The sequence below is a fragment of the Ischnura elegans genome, chromosome 12 (assembly GCF_921293095.1).
Source record: "Ischnura elegans chromosome 12, ioIscEleg1.1, whole genome shotgun sequence".
Lineage (NCBI taxonomy): Eukaryota > Metazoa > Arthropoda > Insecta > Odonata > Coenagrionidae > Ischnura > Ischnura elegans.
The window spans coordinates 90307437-90324558 of NC_060257.1; the positions used below are offsets into that span (position 1 = coordinate 90307437).

The following is a 17122-nucleotide window of genomic DNA, read 5'->3' on the forward strand; positions in this document are numbered from 1 at the left end:
TTCAACACTTGAATACCTTGATGATTGTTTTTCTCGGGTTAATACCACGTCGACACATTTTTGTTGGACGTCAGTTTCGGCCGCTTTCCAGCTCCCATTTTGAGGCCCAAAAGCCTCCGTAACAACTTCAGTACCTAGCTTAGAATCCATACAATGGCGTAGGTACTCGTTGATATTCAACGGAGAAGATACGAAGACGAATCATGTTAAAATACACACAACTCCCACATCATTTGGTGCTAAATATGGAACTATCAGGCAGCTTCCACCTAAATCTCTGACTATTAAATTCTTAAACCTCCCCTTCGGGATAATTATCTAGCTGGTAGGACTTAAGAATGAGAATTGCGTTTTTCAAAGGAGCCTTCTGGAAGAGGAAGGAGCTGTTGCTGTGATTGCTGTGCAAGAGTTTAGAGAAAAGATCAGGGAAGAGTTAGGAGAGGGGGGGGGGGCAGCTTGTAGATGGAATGCGGAGGAGACGGAAGGTTTGGACGGCGCGCGTATTGAGCGGGGAGGGGATGTTGAAGATAGTGTTGGAGGGCAGAATGTAAACGAGGGAGAGGAAGGAAAAGAAGAGGACTTGCAGATAGAATGATAGGGAAGAACCATTGAAGATGGAAGTCTTTGGAGGGAGGGGATAATTTTAGAATACTTCGGATATACTCCGTACAAACTTACCATAATAGGTAGAATACTCTGATAATACTAATTGTTTCTGTCGGACCGATATTAAAGTGAGGTTCGAAGACGATGTTCTCCGTGTAGCTTTTTAAGATTCTTAGATTCAAAGGAAGGTAATCTACGCCTAGCAAGTAGCCTCTGACTCTCTAGCGGCCTAATGCACGTCTTAGCTGTGCAATAGTCTCTGTTCCTTCTTAGCAGTGAAAAAATACTTCACCTACGAATTTTATTTATTCATCCTAACCACATTCTCGTTATAACCGTAAAATTGTTCAAATATTCTAAATTTATATTGGCATTTGGGAATTTTGACCGACTAAGCTCTCACCGGAAATTCTTACCCTCAAACTAAACGATTAAGCGCTGAAACTTGGATGCATTTAAGTAATAGCCACAAAGTTTAACAAACCAACGATCGAACATGTGCATTGAAATAATAGCCAAAACGTTTCAGCTAGGAATGGACGGATCCAGGATTTTTTTCGGATCCGGATTCGGATCGGATCCTTGATTTTCGGATCCAAATGCATTTTCAAATTCCTGCCATTAAACTAGATGTTCATTCGCATTTTCATATTTTCATAAATTAAAAATCATTTTTGTAGACTTTCAAGTTGTTTTTTTTAAATATCTTTACATGCTTAGGACATAAACTGTTACGCTTGGGTTTGGAAATGAAAATAGGAAAAATCTTCGGAAAATCCACTGACCAGTGGCGTAGCGAGAGGAAGTCATGGGGTCCGGACCCCCCCAAAATATAAAAACGCAATTACTTTCCTTCATAAAAGGAAACAAAATATTGAAAAATCATAAATTTACCATAGATTTCTTTGAAAAATGAAGTTTTTTTCGATAAAGAAGGGTGTTAAAATTAGTTTGAAACCCTCTACGTTGTACCCTGTTGTTTAAAAATATTTCTTCCTGGTTTTGGACCCCTCTAACGAAATTCCTGGCTACTCCAATGCCATCGACTGAATTCAAAATTTCCTCTTGCACGTTTACCCCGACTTTTGTCACTTTCTCATCGCCTTAGGACTTGTGTTTCACCCGAAAATGCTTCAGTTACGTTGAGGTGGATTTAGCACTTCCTCGCGATAATTTCTCGCTACAGTGCACGCACATGGCATACATAGGTTCTCCTTATCTCTAATTGTAAATAGAAAACTTAGTGGCAATAAACTAGAGCTGAAAAATAAACAGAAATATCGCCAGGAATGTGTCGCGTTTGGTCAAATTCTTTTTTAAATCTCGTGAATGTCATCTAATTGCCGAAGATTTTGAGACATATTCGGGCCCCGAAAGTCACTCACGTAGCATTTGTCGTCTAGAAACAGAAAATTAAAGCAGGTAGGCCAAAAAAGGTCAGTTGGTGAGACAGGGTAGGAGTTTAACAAGCTTCATTTGTTCTCGTGTAATTTGATATTTTCCTTAGAAGACAATGATTAATGGTCTGTGTGATTTCAGAAACAAAAAAAAACAACAGAGGCTGATGGACGGCCGATGGTGGTTTTCTGAAATCTGCGACGTAGTTACTTTTGACGTGGTTATTATCCTACGACGCTGAGATTCCCCCGATGATTGTTCAATCTCTTGGGAAGAGTCACACTGTGTGCCAGTCGTATTTTGTCTTTTTTATTTTCTACGGCTGAAATTCTGCTACGCAACCTCTGCGAGAGATTTCAAACAAAACGGTTCATGAGTAGGACAAGAATCGCGAATAGAATTCATGTATACTGCACCATTACCACCTTCCTAATGGTAAAAAAAACGATGGCTTTCTGATAATTCTCATTTCTAAGAGAAGAAATACTCTGAACATTGTTCTCACTACCTGCACGCTTAAAATTAAGCAACACATTTATTAATTTTATACATCTTGGTCAGATTATGGAAATATAAACCCATTAACGCTCTCGCAGTAAGTCCTAACGCCCCTGTTTGGAGCCGCCCCTACCCGTCGAGCACACAACAGTGGGCAGCCATGAATGGGACCTTGAAGACTCTTTGATTGCACCGCGAACGAGTCAAAACGGCCACGCCTTCCGTAAAATGCGCCCGCCAACAATTACACTCTGCGGTGAAGTACGGGGGACTCACGAGAGAGGGCGACAGTGTAGACATGAGTGCACTTCCTCTCCGGAAGGAACAACAGGGGCGGCACATGGCCGCCACGCGCCACCCCTGCGCCCGCCCCTGCACGGGCCAACATCCCAGATTACCTCCCCGGGTTGGACAAACAGGAAGCCACGATCGCGGAGGCTGAGGAGCCGGCTTCAAAAGGAATCCCTATCTGACATAATTATCCCCCTTGAGCCGATGGAGGGCTTTAGAAGGGGGAACCCTCCCCCCCCTGGCCCCGAAAAGGCTTCTCCGCCCCCTCGTCCTTGAGATGATGACTCGCCCCTTAAATGTGAAGGGCAGTAATTCCACACTGACTGAGAAACGTTAAAGCATCATATTTAGAAGACGCGCAGAATTTACTCCTAGACGAAGGCTCTCTATGGCATATACAATCCGTAATGCTAGAAATAAAATCAATTTTTATGAGTCTGTTTGTCTTCAATGAAAAAGGCTAAAGTTTTCACACAATCACCATGCCAAGCAAACTAATATCCACTGCTTCTCATAAACGTCTTCTGGCACCCCCAAACTCCAAGAGAGGCTGAGTTCACTGTTCTACGAGCCACACTTTTCGTCCATTGTAGCCATTTCAAATCTTAAAAAGATTTATCGATTCGAATTCCTTATTTTACTTCTCATCGCAGTGATAAAAAAAGAGAATCATTGTTTTCTATCTCGTTTCAGGTGAACTTACCCCTCGTTCACAGGTTTCTTGTTCAGATGAAGAGTTATGAAGACTTTGAGCCGAAATGAAGAAGGAAAATCTACGTTTAAAAAACTCTCCTAAGCTATGGAGGTCGACACCATATCGGTGGAGCCATCGTTTTGTACAGTTCGGAAGGTGGTAATCGTGCAGTATACTTGATGCGGAAAATTCAGCGAAGTCTAAAGTGATTTTTAGGAGGTGTTGTTAGGTGGTAACTTTTTGGCTATTATTTCAATGTAAATTTTGCATCGTTGATTTGTTAAACTTTGTGGTTACTGCTTAACTGCAACCAAGTTTCAACGCTTAATCGTTTATTCTGAGGGTAAGAATTTCCGGTTAGAGCTTAGTCGGTCGACACCATATATGTGTCGCGAGGAGGAGTCGTTGCCGGGATACCAGTTGTAAACAAAAAAATGGACGACCCAACACTGAAGTGTATGACCTGGCATGGTATTTCACAGATATCGAAGTTTTTACGCTGAAATTTCAATTCGTTTTTCTAACCAATGTAGCACTTATCATTTGAGGCGATGGAGGCAGAATTCATGTCACCCAAATTCTTTATCTTTTAACTTGCCATACGGTAATTCTAATATGAATTTTTAACTATTTATTCAAGGTAGACAATCCATGGAAATTGTACCTTAATAGATCCGGAATTTGGATAGGGTAGTGGTCTGCGCAGTGGAAAGCCGAAGTTCCGATCCAGGGGATTTTTTTCTCATGGAAATTCATGTATATTTCACCGCCGTTCACGCGAAAGACTTCGAAATATTACTAAGATAATACTCTCCGTGTCGTACTGAAATATTCTAAATTGCATTGAAAAATTCTTAAAGCGTCTCCATGGCTCAAGCAGCTCCCAGCCTTTCTTGTGCGGAAGCTATGGAACGCTGTTGAACCAACCAGTTTTTGACGAATCGTAACCCTTTCCTCAGCATTACTAACATGCGCCAAAGAGGAAAATAGGCAAACTCAATGTTCAAAAAGTATTGCATGATAGAAGGAAAATTTGACGAATATCTTTGAAGGGTGGTGCACGAATCACGAGCTTCAGACCAAAAAATAAGGCTTTAGGTTGAAATAATCGCAAGTACATACGTCCCTAGCCCAAATCATAGCCTCGGTGGGACGTCAAGGGAAAAGTGGCCTAAATCCAATGAAAGCACTGCTGGTAGATTGGAGCAACGACAAATAGCACACATGTATGCCAAGTGGATATAATGATAATCAATGAAATACTGCAAAGATCAGTACGCATGATGAGGGGAACGGGGAATAGTATACAACGGGAAGTCTTGGTGCCCGAAGAGCCGACATGAAGTGTGAAAAAAAGCACAACAAAACATTAAATAAATATTGATTTTGGCGAAAATATGTTTTCTTGCCATAAAAATATTTAACCAACATATGAAACTATTAGCTATAAACACTACTTTTTATAACACAATACCAACATATTCCCCAAATGCGGTTGCGTAATAATTCCTAGGTTAATATTTACTTATAATAATTAGCGTTATTAAAATACTACATTCCTGATTAACAAGAATAAATCACATAATTCCTCATTCATTCAAACTTTACACCACAAATTTGCTTCTCATTAATGAAGCTCAGCTTCAAATGATCGTAGTATTAATAAAACATCCAATCATCGATTTCTGAATTAACGTAGCCTCATTTTGCAAATCCAGTCCGGAAAAATACGGTCACGGCCAGAAAACCTAAAATTATCTATAGGTAACGGAAATCTTGCTCCTATGTGTTCATAAAATGTTTGGAAAGATGAATATTTTTCAACCAAATGGTATGGGCCGAAAAAACTATTGGAATTAGTGAGCCTAAGTTTCAAAATGTGAAATACAAATATGTAAATTAACGTAATAAGAAGAGAAAATAAATTAGGAAAGCAATGCAGCGCGCAAATACATCAGCTAATTGGGACAACTAAAAAGGCAATCAAATAATTAACCTCTGATTGCCTTTATTTTAATATCTGAGATTGAAATTCCTTTCGGTAAACATGCAGTCGCGTTTCCCTGCACAATGCAATGACGGATTGGAGAGCCTTTTGTGAAACATTCCCTTTTTCAATATCACTTGATTACATCGCAGTTTGCCAAATGTAAATAAAGATTCCTCTTTGTCCGAGCAATGCACTCTTTTGATAAATTCACCCCCTCTCCGCCAATTTCATATTTAGTTTCAATGGTACCCGGAAAAACGCTAAGTCCTGAGTAACTGTAAACAAGAACGATGGACGCAAAAAAATGGAAGTTAAAGGCCGGCTCTAAAACCACATTGTAGCTGAAAAATATAGACATTAATGATGGATCTTGGAAGAGTAAATTAAAGCTCTGTACATTTCAAATGTGTACATAATTTGGGACGACCAGTTTCGTCGCCAGGCGACATCATCTGCGTCGTCCAAAATTATATATTCTTGTGAAATAAATGAATATTTATTTTAAATGAAGAAATTAAGCCTAGTACTGCGTCAAGCTATTGATTAATTATTTAAGCCTATTAAAGTCGTCTAAAAAGTTAGCACTCCAATCTTCATAACTACTCGTCATTCTAAGAGTTCAATTTTTCTGAGGAAATTTCTATTAGGAATGATCCAAATTTCTATTATTGAAAAAAATTATCGACGGAATCGGCCAATGAGCGGTCACGGTGCTGAGGTCACGCGGGTCACATGACATCGGGGTTCATTGAGTACTGACACAATGATGAGAACAAAGTTCAACTACATTAGGCGAAATGGGGTGTCGAATTAATTGAATAAAATATTTTCGTTCTGTTCGCTTTTTTATTGCAAAAATTATCCATGTGTTTTGACGTGTCATCATCAGGTTGAATGGATAATCTCCCTAATGCATCCTCCATCTCTCTGTTATATTATTTCGCCAGGACGTGATATTTACATTGTACTTTGGCACAGTGGCATGAATCAATTTCCCTCTAGCCCTTCTTAACTTTGTTGATTTGGCGACGAAGGCTGTCGGTGTTCTCCATTATGTATGTGATGGTATAGTAGCAAAACTTAATGTTTAGTAATATAGTTACTGGACTGGTTATGTGAATATGAGCTAAATGTGAATGCCGAAGGTGCTAAGATAAATTACAACCGAAAGCATGCCATACATCAATCCAATCTACAGCACGACAGCGACAATAATTAATGCTATGTGATATTTTTGTTGCACTCGAGCACAGATTTCCATCGAGAATTTTCCTCACTCGACGTAATGAGATATCGTTGGCTATCGGCGCTTTCCATTCAGTAGTTAACTTAACGAAAAACTTTCATGACCACTGATTAATGCACTAAATACCATAATGAGACCATTCTCTTCATTACAAAATCTGAAATGCGACTTTTAAACTGTATTTGCCCATTGGCTACGAATTATTTCCGCGTAAATTTGAATTTGGAATTTTTATGCCTCAAATATTTTTTGTCGTTGTTTCCAAACTTTTCCCCAATCCGTTGTGCAAAGATATTCCTAGTTGTTCCAAGGGCATAGTCTGCCTCAATGGTCAAATTCATATTAAAGGTAAAATAATGAATTTTCTAATTCCCTCGATCATGTTTATGCCTTCAATTATTTCTTTAGTAATTACTTTTGACGGACAAAATTACACGTTTTATCAATTCTGAGAGAGACTATGGCAACAGAGTTTTCTGTAAACTATAATACGGACATTTTTTAATTCCTGAAAAGGTATAAGGCTTTAATCCTGACAGCCCTAAAATATATGAAACATGAAATGAATGTGACAAGGCAAAAGATGTACTAACTAAACGCCTAATGTTGGGATTCTCGATCGAGAGTAATGATTAGCAAAAGTTAACGTATACTTCCTCGCAAATTAGAGTAATAAAAACATCCCTCTCCAAACATTGTACGTTAAGCAGGTAATGCTTGAAAACTATGGACAACGTCAACCTCACTCCTGATTATTGAGTGCCTCGCATAATTATAGCTATTACAAGTGATTTGGAACATGGCGTTTAGTAGAATATAGCTTATTTTCCAGAAAATCGTAAATATCGTGCTTGGTATTTATAAAGCTTCATTTTTTGGCACAGTTTCAGAATTTATTAAACCAATCCTCTAAACTGGGTTGAGTTTTCAGGTGACAAGATATCGGGATTCCCCGAGCACAGCTTCAGATTCTTAGTGCAGTGAAGTTTTCTCGGGTTTCACACCGGGTCAGGTCCTCCATTTCTCCTTCCAACGTTTCGATGAACAACTCGCCCATCGTCTTCAGGGATTCAGGAATCCAAAACCAATTCCTCAAATTCAGATTTTTAGTGTTTTCGAAAATTTTCGAGGTGAAATCTGTCATCAGCGACCTCAACTACCCACGATAACTCCACTTTGGTTACGATAGGTTACAGTGGCTACAGTTTGAAGCATTTTGGACCAATGTGCAGTTGAGGTGGCGTTGGTGTCAGCCTCTAGTCGGCACGCCCGTGCCTTTCACTCATTGCTCTGTCCCAGGCGTGCCCCGAGGCACGAAAAGTCGCTCTCAATGCAACGTACTGTTTGAGGTGATCAGCAGCGCTACAGACAGAGATACAGATCATCAATCAATGGATCGCTGGGGGATTCTTCCCATTCCGCTCGCGCTCCTCGCAGGCACCAACCACTGGGGAGACACGGACAGACCCCCAGAAGGATAATTGAATTTGTATAACGCGATTGAGGCGAGCGAGGGGAAAGAGATCGAGTAAATGATATAAAGAGAGAGAGAGGGGGGATGGAGCAGAAGATGTGTTTGCGTGGGAAATGAGTACGATATGCAGCGTACTCAAGCGGACGGGACTCGAAAAGTACTTGATCCCGATTCGATCGGCAAATTCAGTGAGTGGCATTGCAATGATGCAATTTGAATTATGAGGCATTTGAACAAACAATGGCAATTTCCCCCGTGCCTAGAGAGAGCTATTCAAATGATGAAACAATACTATGTGGAATATATGTGAGATATTGAGGTGGTAGTTCTAATAAGAGAGAAGTCTTTTAAAAACCTTGAGTAGAAGACGGGACTATTTGATCGGCCACATCCTAAGACCAGATGGTTTAATGAAAGACCTCGTAGGAGGACAGGCCAAACGGAAGATCGGCAGAGGAAGGCCACGGATGAAATGCATAGAGCAGGCGATGAATTATGTGAAGCACAAGAATTATAAAGTTGTTAACAGATTAGCCGACAAAAGAATTGAGTGGAGAGCAGCGTCAAACCAATTTCAGAATTGATGGCTGTCAGTGAAGAGTAAAAATACAGTTACAGTTATATTGTTTTAGTAAATAATTTACGTAAGTCAAACCTTTGGGTACATCTTAATCAATTCATAGAGAGAAACTCATTAAAAACTTTATGGGGACGAAAACGGTTGTAATTTTAAAAAATATATGGATTTGAGATAAAATGAAGTGCATTTTTACATTTTACGAATGTTTACAAATTTAGGCAATGATAAATTATTAGGCGTGGCTGCTGGATTTGATAAATTCATTAATTGATAAAAGATATCTCACAAAAGAATCATCAAAAGGCGTGTGGCGGGGGTGCTAGGACATTAGTCGTCCATATGTGTACCTATATGTAAATAAAATGCATCGCAATGCAGTGGAATCTATATACACACAAGAGTTATGCAGTATAAGAAATTTCCATTTTAATGAGTTAGCTTACTGATGTTTGATCTGATGTCACCAGATGATGATTTTACCGAATGCAAATATATTCTAATGCATTGGTACTCCTATTGCAGTCGTAAAATAATAGTTGGCAATCATAATTTATTCCAATTCACCGAAATATTAATCGTCTAATACACATTTTCAGGTTGGCATAAGATTTGCTATTTGAAACCCAATGACTTTAGTGTAAGGAAACCTCTTTATATTCATCTGAACAAATTCCACAGCGTCTTGCAACTATTGAATCGATATAAAGCAATAATATTAATACAAAAGTGTTTTTTTTTATTTTCCCATGTGCATTCTCACTCAAAAGGTACTCGAACATTAATTAAAAAATTCCATTTCACTATATAGCCAGGTTGTGATGGCAGGTTCACTTTATGTGATGAATGGCATACATGAGCTATTCATGAATCTCCCGTTCTCTCGTCGGCTTCCCCAGGGTCCTTCATCTCATTATCTTCACTGCTCATCTCTTTTCTTCCACATTATTCATTGACCTCTCCATCACTTAATCCACTTCTCATTTTGTCTTCTTTTTCATTCCCTTCATTCTTCGCTTTAACCCGTAATAACCAAGTCTGAACAGTGAAAACTACCACTAAATTATACTTCTACACATTTCATTGAATTCATAGAATTGTCTACATCATCATTATCAACATTTATCAATCCTCAGATAGGTTATTGATGTAGTCCTCCACTCTATTCCGCCATCGGCCAATCTTATAATACCTTCTTCACTCTTCTAACACCCTTCATCAACTCCTCTCTATATTCCCACCTCTGACGTTCTTCCCTCCACCCATCGTTCAACGGTAACTACCATTACATCATTAATACCTCTCGTTATGACCGATTAAATTGTTCTTCCGTATACCAAAGATGTTCAAAATACTTCTCTCCTACTCTTCTTAGGTCTTCACACTCTAGATATCACCCCCAAATAAATATCTAGGAACTCCAAACTACGCGTTGACACCATTGCCATCAGCTTCAGTTCCATTTTGATAGTTGCTAGAAGTAGATATTGATAGTTGTAGTTGGGTGCGACTGAACTTCCGTTGCTACTGGGAATTAAGTTTTGCGAGAAAAGAGCTTAGAATTATTTTATGACAAAAGCACAAAAAGAGCCGAATAAATAATGACATGAAAAAATGAAGAATAAAGGCTTCATACAACACCCTCTCAAGCAATACTAACTGATAATAGTTGATCCTAAGGGTGATACTTACGGTATAACTGGAGAAACAGAGTGGTTGTGAATGGGCGGGCCAAAAAATCATCCAAAAGAATAATGGACATGTAAAAAATGTAAAAGATAAAATGGGCATTTACTCGCAATCTTTCCATTTTCACACCCAGCCTTCACTTCATTGCATAGTGAGACGTAATTAGCCGAGCATGTAACCTTGCAAGAAATGGCCCATCACTTCTCGGAAGAAATTCCGCTCAAAAACACAATGGATGCGAAAAAAATAAAAATTTTATGCCAAGCATAAACAAAATCTGCAGCAGATTTAATTTTCAGAGATATACATGTTCTAAGTCCATATTAATCCTTGTCAAATTATTCGCATACATTCCCACAGCAAATGATGCATAAAAAACAATACATATAGACGGGACCCCAATAATACGAATTTTTCATGCATTCTAAATATCCGTTCCGCATGATTGAGGGGTCGAGATTCCTACTAAATATTTCATGAAATCAGGGGAACTTTATGATTCGCTGTCGCAGCTTGAGTGCCTGGGGGGAGGAAATTAAGGGGCGGTCGAAGCTAAAAAAAAAAAAGCCGGAGTGGAGCAGTGGGTGTAGGGAGTCATCTTGCCTTCGGCATCTTCAAACACCGCGAGGGTAAATCGAAAGAGAAGAACGTGTTCCCCCGGGGGTGGGTGGGTGGGTGGGGGAGAAATGGGGTGACCGGGGTGGAGTCAAGAGCGCTGAATTATTAAGGACCGTCGGTGGTTGGTATGGGAGGAGGGAGAATTATTCAATTTACACGACGGCGGTGAGAGGCAACAACGCGACATAGCGTGAAATTCACATCTTGATCCCTGAGGTATGGATCTACATCAGCATATTATCCCGCAAGCTACCTCAATAGGTGTGCTACAATAAAGCTACTGTTTTCCTCTTCATCCAAGTCTAAAATACAAAGCAGTAATCAAGATTTTGATTTGAATATACCACAGTTAACTTAAATAGGATTTTCGATAAAAGGTGCTATCAAATTTCTTATAAGCTACCTGAGTGATAGTGTAACCTGAAACAATTTGTTTCTACTTTGTAGTCAAGACGGTAATTCTCAATGCCTCTAATTTGATTGCCAATCTCAATGATGACCTATATTGCGGGGACTTGTTCCATGCGTAACAAGGACCCTTATGAAGGATCTAGCATTTTCCGGCGAATCTTGTTGATGAAGTTTTCACGGGAAATCAGCCGGGTCAAGATTGACATTGCTGCCAACGCTTCAATGGCCTTCTCTGCCATCGTCTGCCGGGCTTCATTGTCTTCGCCCTGAAGACGATGGCAGAGAAGGCCATTGAAACGTTGGCAGCAATGTCAATCCTGACCCGGCTGATTTCCCGTGAAAACTTCATCAACAAGAACCCTTATATAATTTGAACGCACAACATGTAATGAATCAGTATACTGAATGTGTGAAATATTTTAACAAAAGCACGATAAATCCAAGTAAAATTCACTAAGAAATATATGTTGCTCTCAAAGAGAATATATTTTAAACTAGCGAAAAAATTATTTACAAATTTCCCGTACGTAACGATGCATAGCCCCAAAATATTAATAAAACAGTCCAAGAGAAGATTAGTAACACAACTGGTTACAATGAATTCCATATCATCGTCAAGTAACTACTCTTCAAAATTTCTTGATTAAATGTCCTAAAGTCGGTAAGAAGGGATAAGGCGGGCCTGGTGAAAGAGACTTGCTTTTCCACACACTACAGCATAAAATTAATCACGAAAAAATTTTGCTTCGGCCGAGAATCAAATCCGGATCTCCCGATCCAGAGATGACCAAATGACTTATTAAGGTAATTTCATTCAAATAGTAAATTGCCCCTATGTGATATCTTTTTTCATAATATGATTTGCTTTTCTGGTTTTAAATCACGTGTTTTGAGAGAATCTCCCTACAATGATTTGGTAAATATGGAATACGACTATTCAATGATACTTCAAGCGGGAAATTTGTCCGCCAATTAAATTAACTAAAGCTGAATTTAGCCATGAAAAAGTATTGAGGCTTAGTTGGGATTCGAACCCGGATCTCCCGATTTCGGGTGAGGAATGATAAGCAGTTCCTTGTCCAAGTCTCTTCTTCAAAGAGAAAAAGCTTTGAAAATTACAAGTAGGTATTGAAACAAGAGTTATAATTATAAAATACGTAGGTAATTGTCATGTAAAATCAGTTTCGAAAATGAATGAAAAAAATGAACATTATTCTAAAATGCGGATCACAGACTAGGGTTTACCGGAAGATTTTCGAAGCACCGTTCGAAACAAGAATTTTGAATATTTGTACTAGTATGCTTGACTTGGCAGGAAATATGATGATAGAAGAACAAAATTTTGTAATTTTCCACGCTTAAATCAAGCTCACAACTACATAGGTTTAAGGGGATAAGCGTATTTCGGAGGGTATGTTATTCAGGGAAATCTAAGTCAATATAAATGTGATTAAACGCGAAAAATAAAAAAACGCTTGCGGAAGAGTTTCTCGGGTTTTCCACCGGTTGATGTCGTCTGATACGCCGGGAAAACCTTAGATCATAAAAAACGCTTGTTCTTCTATTATCGTGATTGAAAAATTGCATCGAATTAAACCTGAGATTGTTGTTTATAAGGATCCAAAATACTTGTCTCCCCCAGTGTTTTCAAGCCAGTAGTAAATTGGCCCCTTCAAGTCCGATATACTTTTGATAACCAACTTCGCCTCCAAGGGATTTTATTCCCCACAGAAAACTCCATCAAAGGCCTTGCTTCATTCACTTGACTGTAGCAAAGAGACCGCGGTTAACGAGAGGGAGAGGGCATGAAATTTGCATTAGACGAGCTCGGTTTGCGAAGGTCAACAACAGTTGCGACGCGGCGGCCGATTGAACGGAATGAGTGCTCGGGGCGGGCGCCTTTTTCTCTCGGTGGTAGAAGGAGAGAGAGAGAGGGGGCGTGGAAGATGATCGGGGGTTGCCGGCGGCGGCGGGCCGCTAAAAGGCACGCGTGCTGCGAGGGCAGTGCGTGGATGGGCACGCGACCCGCACGCACGCTTCGAGAGCCGCTCCCACCCCTCCAAAAATACACTTTGCACGCCCATCCCCTCCACCGAGAGGATAAGGGATGCTGCACTCCGTCCCCCAACCCAACACCAAGTCAACCTCCCATCACATTCGAGTCTCCAGTTCCGGCTAGCTTGATCTAGTACCTGAGAGAGAAATTGCGCATGTTGATAGTTGAAGACCATGCCAGAATCCTCACCATTGAATACACTACCTGCATCTATACACTGCGGCATCTTGAGCAAGGAATGTGAGCCTCAAGATAAAAGTAGGTGGGCAGCACAGCTATTAGGACAGCACATTAGAGAAAAACGGATACGGCAGTACGGACAGCCGGAAAAAATGACGCGTTCTTGAATAGGGAAGAGATTGTCAGAGGATCAATTAGCCGGAGTTAAAAGAAAACGTTAGTGAATGGTCTGATCTGGAGTGTAGCCCTTTATGGAGCGGAAACATGGACGCTTAGAAAGCAGGATGACAAATTTTGTGGGAGTGTAGAAGAAAGGAGAAGGTGAAGTGGAGGGAGAGGAGGAGGAATGAGGGAGTGGGTGAGGAGAGGCAGCTTCTAGATGAGAGCCAAAGTCCGGGTTCTCCAGCTGCGTTTGTCGTTTGAGAAACAGGAATTTTGCAGTCACCGTGAACATCGCCACGGAAACCTACGCAGGAATTTCTAGATGATATTCGGCGGAGACAGAAGGTACGGATGGAAAAAAATGCGGGGAGGGGATGTAAAAAACAGAGGGTAGAATGTTAGGTAAACGAGGGAGAGGAAGGAAGAGAATAGGATTCGTAGATAGAATGTAAGGCAGAGGGTCTCATAGTGAATGGACGAGGAAGGTGCTTGAAGGAAAGAGGGGCAGCCGGAATATTTCATAAGTACTCCGTGGAAACCTACCTAAATCGGTAGAATACTTTTAATAATAATACACTACCCCGCAAGACGCCTCAATATGCGTGTTAAGCCACAGTGCGTTTTCTTTAATAAAAGGGGCACTTTTTAGTGATTCGAATTCTTTGTCCCGCCAGGAATTTACTTGAGTCCATGAGTAAAAAAACTAATTCCTTTAGCTATCGTTAAGACAAAATATGCCACTTAGTTTTTCGTTTTTATCGGGCCAAAAATGCAGTGAAGTTCTTAAATGATATTCTTTAAGTCGCTCTGAAAGATATCAACTGCTAAAGCGTTGCGCATAGCCTACGAGTCTCTAGCAGTTGCCATTCTTATTCGAGTGAAAACAGTGAAATTCTCTCTGCTCGCTCTTAGGTGTTTTTTTAACGTGCCGAGAAGCTTTCATTTGTATTTAAGTTCTCACGGATTAAGATTCTTATGCTTTTAAATTGTTTCAATAACTACATTTGCACCGGGGATACATTTAAAAATCCTTAAACCATTTAGGACCAGGCGGGGGATAAGATTTGGCGGCATATTTGTTTATGCATTCACCCGCCAGTTTTTGCGGCCAATTCTGCCATCTCATCCTACCACTGTCGCCGTCTAAACGATGCGTAGCTGTAATTCACTCATTTCTACCTTGGCCCGTTATCAAGATGATTACTCAGTATATTCAGAATTTAAAATATCATGTTTCTTTCCATAATGATATATTTATACATGTATGAGATACTCAAAGGCCCCAATGCAGCAATGGAGTAACTAAATCCGTGAACCCTAAAAATTAGCCGTTTTCACGAACTGGACAACTTCAAAACTCATTTTTAGAAATAATTCCAACCTGCAATAATTATTTTAACCAAATGCACAAAGCAAAGTAAAATTTGATAAATTCGCTGCGCGCATTGTTATTAATAATGAAACTTTTTAAAAATTGTTCCATCTAAAATTAAAAGAAATATTAGAAACCTATATTTATGGGGAAATATTTCATTTGAAAATTAGTTTCCTATGATCTGAGAATACGTTGTTATTCTTTTCTATTGATAATATAACAGCGCACGTTATCGTGCAATAAGGCATTTTCTCCGCTGTTAATGGTTATGAATGCCTCAAATGATAATGAAAATTGATTAGATAAATCATAAAATAATTAGGAAGGAATAAAAACAAAAGTTAACAGCAAACACAAACCGGTCGCAAACTCCGGTCTCTCCACGTTCGGGACCCATGCTCGACTAACCCAGTGCCTCCTTCCTACTAATAGGTGAGGCCTTCGTTTGGACGCTCAGAAACGAAGTTTGCGGTGACCACCATGGATAGCATCCCGGTCCACTTACCCCGACTGCGTGAAAATTCACCCGCCTGTGGCTTAGTCTGGCGTGAGCTCCACCCTGACCGATTATGAACCAACGTGCAGGTTGGTGGCGGGCGGGTGGCAGTGCTTCGCTCCAACCACTGACCCCCTTACTTCCCTTCCGACCCCCTCACAACACTCGGATAATTCACTCACGAAGGAGGGGGGAGGGGGCTGAGCGCTCCGAGGCTAGATGCTACCCCCCCCCGTCCCCCGTCTTCCCCCAGGGGAGAGGGAGAGTCCGCCCCCAAATCATCCGGGATTTAAGCCCACCCCCTCCCAGGGGAAAGGTGGGGGTGGGTAGGGGGTTGTAATGATGATTGCGCACACAATGGCTTCCCCCGGCCAAACAGAAAGGCAGCAGCAACAAGGCGGCCGGCCTCTTCTTCCTGCCTCGCTCTCCCACGCCAATTCCGCTACCTCTCCCCGCTCTCCCCCACGCCCGTGACGGGATGACAGCCTACGATGATTGGGGGGTGTCTCCTCTCCCCCCCCTGCCCACCCCACTTCCCTTGTTGACACGGCGACCGAGTGCTCTGCGGTCGGACGAGAGCCCACTCGAGAGAGAAGCACCATCCATTGATCGAGGGAGAGATCATCGAAATAGCACTAAACTCAGAACAACGGAATGCTAAACCAACACGAGAGGGCCCCTCTCGACAAGAACTATCTTTATAAGGAGACGAATTACCTGCTTCAAACTTACGATATTACGTTAAAATTTTCAAGATAAGTAGAAGTGAACCTATTCTGCACTTTTGCGTATCGAAAACGTGAAAAAATACACCAGAAAAAATAATAGAAAGGTAAAATTTTCCAATTTGAGCTCCAGAAAAATGTTGAAGAGGATCTATTTCATAGCCTCTGTGCATTTCAAGATGATAGCATGAATTTGACGGGAGATATCCGAAACCAAAAAAGAGCAATTGAGGGAGAAGACCAATGCGCCCTTTAAACGGATATTTGGTGATATTTTGTGGACTGTGAGACAGGCAATATAATCACAGTCAAGCGTTTGTATGGTACAAATAATTTTGTTAATCCACCGAGGCTTCGAGTTACAATTTAAAAAAACTATCAACCATACTCGAAATTGTTAAATCTAAAAGAGGGTTGGTAGGTACAAATATGTGGACCTTTATATGCACATTCGTCTGAGACATTTTATTCGTATGTCTTATTCATGATACAATGGAAAGCTGCTCATTGTGCACCGCGCTTGAGAAAAGTTGAAGCAATGGTGTCTCAACAAGCATCAAGCAAGCAACAACAAAACGCGGAAAAAACCTGGGAAATGGAGAAATGAAGCAAGACTGAAGCCAGTCCGGGTTCTGC

General features: G+C 40.6%; 1 protein-coding gene across 4 annotated transcripts in view; it reads left to right on the plus strand.

Annotated features, from left to right (window-relative positions):
• LOC124169444 (LIM/homeobox protein Lhx3) overlaps positions 1-17122 on the plus strand; it is a 65229-nt gene that overhangs the window by 8661 nt on the left and 39446 nt on the right. The window lies entirely within an intron of this gene.